Source organism: Aquarana catesbeiana, linkage group LG02, assembly GCF_042186555.1.
Source record: "Aquarana catesbeiana isolate 2022-GZ linkage group LG02, ASM4218655v1, whole genome shotgun sequence".
NCBI lineage: Eukaryota > Metazoa > Chordata > Amphibia > Anura > Ranidae > Aquarana > Aquarana catesbeiana.
The window spans coordinates 363,296,962-363,302,163 of record NC_133325.1 but is presented as its reverse complement, the minus strand read 5'-3'; the positions used below and the strand labels follow the sequence as shown (position 1 = coordinate 363,302,163).

Genomic DNA, 5,202 nt, shown 5'->3' with positions numbered 1-5,202 from the left:
AGGAACACACCAGACAGGTCAGGGATAAAGTTGTGGAGAAATTTAAAGCAGGGTTAGGCTATAAAAAAATATCCCAAGCTTTGAACATCTCACGGAGCACTGTTCAATCCATCATCTGAAAAATGGAAAGAGTATGGCACAACTGCAAACCTACCAAGACATGGCCGTCCACCTAAACTGACAGGCCGGGCAAGGAGAACAATAAACAGAGAAGCAGCCAAGAGGCCCATGGTAACTCTGGAGGAGCTGCAGAGATCCACAGCTCAGGTAGGAGAATCTGTCCACAGGACAACTATTAGTAGTGCACTCCACAAATCTGGCCTTTATGGAAGAGTGACAAGAAGAAAGCCATTGTTGAAAGAAAGCCTTGAGAAATTCTGTTTGCATTTTGTGAGAAACCATGTGGGGGACACAGCAAACATGTGGAAGAAGGTTCTCTGGTCAGATGAGACCAAAATTGAACTTTGTGGCCTAAAAGCAAAACATTATGTGTGGCGGAAAACTAATACTGCGCATCATCCTGAACCCACCACCCCCACCGTGAAACATGGTGGTGGCAGCATCATGTTGTGGGGATGCTTTTCTTCAGCAGGGACAGGGAAGCTGATCAAAGTTGATGGGAAGATGGATGGAGCCAAATACAGAGCAATCTTAGAAGAAAACCTGTTTGAGTCTGCAAAAGACTTAAGACTGGGGCGGAGGTTCACCTTCCAGCAGGACAATGACCCTAAACATACAGCCAGAGCTACAATGGAATGGTTTAGATCAAAGCATATTCATGTGTTAGAATGACCAAATCAAAGTCCAGACCTAAATCCAATTAAGAATCTGTGGCAAGACTTGAAAATTGCTGTTCGCAGACGCTCTCCATCCAATCTGACAGAGCTTGAGCTATTTTGTAAAGAAGAATGTACAAAAATGTCACTCTCTAGATGTGCAAAGCTGGTAGAGACATCCCCAAAAAGACTTGCAGCTGTAATTGCAGTGAAAGGTGGTTCTACAAAGTATTGACTAAGAGGGGCTGAATACAAATGCATGCTACACTTTTCACAGATTTATTTGTAAAAAATGTTGAAAATCATTTATCATTTTCCTTCCACTTCACAATTATGTGTCACTTTGTGTTGGTCTATCACATAAAATCCCAATAAAATACATTTACATTTGTGGTTGTAACATGACAAAATGTGGAAAATTTCAAGGGGTATGAATATTTTTTCAAGGCATTGTATACAGTTTGTGAACAAGGGTTTAAAGTAGAACTATAGGCAAAATCTTTTTTTTCATTTTGGATACTAAAAGGGAGAGTTATAATCCTTGTCCGGTTTATTTTTGCCCTTTTTGTTTCAATGGGGAGATTTTGCTCCACTTCCTGTCCCACGGGCAAAACAGGAAGTGAGAGGAAATCCCTGCAAATTAAGGGAATCTTTTGGGGTCCCCCAGGTCACCAGAACTAGTGTCCCCATTTGAAAATTCCCCTTCTATTACTTTTCTAGGGACAAATCAAAATTTGTGATTTTCTTTTACTTTCAATGATAATGGTAAACAGGACAAATAGAGAGGGGGGGGGTCTCCTTAATGGGGACACAGGCAGCAATAAACCTGACAGGGGTTCCAATACCTCTCCACAACTAAGAAAAAAAAGTTTGCCTTTAGTTATACTCTAACAGCTCTGTGTTAGCAAGTTGCATTGGAACTACAGCATGCACCTTACTAAACATAAGTTAAAGAGCAGTGTAATGATGTGTATGTGCTGTCTGCTTAATCTTGGTGTTAAATCATCACAAGCAGTAGCTTGAACAAAAGAATAAAACCCCTAATTAATGACTCTCTAATCGTCCTTTCATATGTGTGGGCTAATTGCGTTGTCAGCACAGACCAGCATCCTCCTAATACACTCCCTGCTCTCATAGTACACGCCCCTAATTATTCAGGAAGTCCTGAAGCGGAAGTGACATCACGCTGCGCCATGTGGCTATAAGGACAGAGCTCAGCCCAGAAGCCATTTTAGAACGCGGCAGATCCAGCATGGCAGACGTGTATGTGGTGTGCAGAGCGAGGAGGTAGACGGAGGGGCTCTGTCTTGGTTACATGACGGTGATTGTGTTGCCTGTATTGTGTTAGCAGATCACTGAATGCTGTCATTTGTTCCTAGGTGGAAAATGTTCTTTTCTGTCCATCTGTGTGGATCGTGACGGTGAGTAGCTCAGCTTTTATCAGGACTTCCTAGCACTTCCTGGTTTTGTCTGGCTGATTTTTCTGTACAGATTTATGGAAGTGCTGAGACTAAACCCTTCTCTTGCAACCCACAACTGACTGGTGTAAGTTGTGTTACTTATGGGAAGGGACAGGTGTGTGACAATGCAGGAATGTGCTGCCTGGGTGGAAGAGGATTGTGTGTGTCATGTGCTGCCTACCTAGAAGGTACAGGGGGGTGTGTGTGTGTGTGTGTGTGTGTGTGTGTGTGTGTGTGTGTGTGTGTGTGTGTGTGTGTGTGTGTGTACACACGCAGAAGGGGAGGCAGGGATATGTGGCTGGTAGTGGGGAGATGGGAGTGTACTATCCATGTGTTGAAGGGAATGGAAGTGTACTGCTCTTATAGAAGATACAACTGTGTGTATGACAAATAGAAAGCAAGCGTGTGTCTCGCAGGTGTATGCTGGGGATGACACAAGCATGGTGTGCTGGGGGGGGGGGGGCGGCATGTTCTGCCCTTATGTGGGTGGTAGTGGGGACACAGGCATGTGCTCATTTGGGAAGGGGATGCAGGTGTGTACTGCTGTGGGGAAAGGGATGCAGGCATGTGTTCATGTGGGCAGGAGACTTGGGCTCATACTGCTCGGGGGGGAGGAAGGGGGTGCAGGAGTGTACTACTCCTGCGGGGAGGGGGACACAGGCATGTGGTCGTGTGGGAAGGAGACTTGGGCGTGTACTGCTCCTGTGGGGGAAGGGGACACAGGCATGTACTACCCATGTCTGGAGGGGATGTAGGGGTGTGTGCTGCTCCTGAGGGGGAGTGGGATACAGGCATTTGCCCCCTGAATGTGAGGGGGAAGGGGACACAGGCATGTGTTCCTGTGGGGGAAGGAGATACGGGCATGTGCTCGTGTGGGAAGGAGACTCAGGCATGTACTGCTCCTGTGGGGGAGGGGGGACACAGGCATGTGCTCATTTGGGAAGGGGATGCAGGTGTGTACTGCTGTGGGGAAAGGGATGCAGGCATGTGTTCATGTGGGCAGGAGACTTGGGCTCATACTGCTCGGGGGGGAGGAAGGGGGTGCAGGAGTGTACTACTCCTGCGGGGAGGGGGACACAGGCATGTGGTCGTGTGGGAAGGAGACTTGGGCGTGTACTGCTCCTGTGGGGGAAGGGGACACAGGCATGTACTACCCATGTCTGGAGGGGATGTAGGGGTGTGTGCTGCTCCTGAGGGGGAGTGGGATACAGGCATTTGCCCCCTGAATGTGAGGGGGAAGGGGACACAGGCATGTGTTCCTGTGGGGGAAGGAGATACGGGCATGTGCTCGTGTGGGAAGGAGACTCAGGCATGTACTGCTCCTGTGGGGGAGGGGGGACACAGGCATGTGCTCATTTGGGAAGGGGATGCAGGTGTGTACTGCTGTGGGGAAAGGGATGCAGGCATGTGTTCATGTGGGCAGGAGACTTGGGCTCATACTGCTCGGGGGGGAGGAAGGGGGTGCAGGAGTGTACTACTCCTGCGGGGAGGGGGACACAGGCATGTGGTCGTGTGGGAAGGAGACTTGGGCGTGTACTGCTCCTGTGGGGGAAGGGGACACAGGCATGTACTACCCATGTCTGGAGGGGATGTATGGCTGTGTGCTGCTCCTGAGGGGGAGTGGGATACAGGCATTTGCCCCCTGAATGTGAGGGGGAAGGGGACACAGGCATGTGTTCCTGTGGGGGAAGGAGATACGGGCATGTGCTCGTGTGGGAAGGAGACTCAGGCATGTACTGCTCCTGTGGGGGAGGGGGGACACAGGCATGTGCTCATTTGGGAAGGGGATGCAGGTGTGTACTGCTGTGGGGAAAGGGATGCAGGCATGTGTTCATGTGGGCAGGAGACTTGGGCTCATACTGCTCGGGGGGGAGGAAGGGGGTGCAGGAGTGTACTACTCCTGCGGGGAGGGGGACACAGGCATGTGGTCGTGTGGGAAGGAGACTTGGGCGTGTACTGCTCCTGTGGGGGAAGGGGACACAGGCATGTACTACCCATGTCTGGAGGGGATGTAGGGGTGTGTGCTGCTCCTGAGGGGGAGTGGGATACAGGCATTTGCCCCCTGAATGTGAGGGGGAAGGGGACACAGGCATGTGTTCCTGTGGGGGAAGGAGATACGGGCATGTGCTCGTGTGGGAAGGAGACTCAGGCATGTACTGCTCCTGTGGGGGAGGGGGGACACAGGCATGTGCTCATTTGGGAAGGGGATGCAGGTGTGTACTGCTGTGGGGAAAGGGATGCAGGCATGTGTTCATGTGGGCAGGAGACTTGGGCTCATACTGCTCGGGGGGGAGGAAGGGGGTGCAGGAGTGTACTACTCCTGCGGGGAGGGGGACACAGGCATGTGGTCGTGTGGGAAGGAGACTTGGGCGTGTACTGCTCCTGTGGGGGAAGGGGACACAGGCATGTACTACCCATGTCTGGAGGGGATGTATGGCTGTGTGCTGCTCCTGAGGGGGAGTGGGATACAGGCATTTGCCCCCTGAATGTGAGGGGGAAGGGGACACAGGCATGTGTTCCTGTGGGGGAAGGAGATACGGGCATGTGCTCGTGTGGGAAGGAGACTCAGGCATGTACTGCTCCTGTGGGGAGGGGGGACACAGGCATGTGCTCATTTGGGAAGGGGATGCAGGTGTGTACTGCTGTGGGGAAGGGGATGCCGGGATGTGTTCATGTGGGCAGAAGACTTGGGCTCATACTGCTCTGGGGGGGAGGGGGTGCAGGCATGTACTGCTCGGGGGGGGAGGAAGGGGGTGCAGGAGTGTACTGCTCCTGTGGGGGAGGGGGACACAGGCATGTACTGCTCGGGGGGGAGGAAGGGGGTGCAGGAGTGTACTGCTCCTGTGGGGGAAGGGGACACAGGCATGTGCTCGTGTGGGAAGGAGACTTGGGCGTGTACTGCTCCTGTAGGGGAAGGGGACACAGGCATGTGCTCGTGTGGGAAGGAGACTTGGGCGTGTACTGCT

At 51.8% G+C, this 5,202-nt stretch overlaps 1 non-coding gene across 1 annotated transcript; it reads left to right on the top strand.

Annotated features, from left to right (window-relative positions):
• Positions 1 to 2,228: 2,228 nt before the first annotated feature.
• LOC141130756 (small nucleolar RNA SNORA40) lies at positions 2,229 to 2,352 on the top strand. Its single transcript, XR_012242517.1, has one exon. It is a non-coding gene; the product is annotated as a small nucleolar RNA SNORA40 (small nucleolar RNA).
• Positions 2,353 to 5,202: the final 2,850 nt, after the last annotated feature.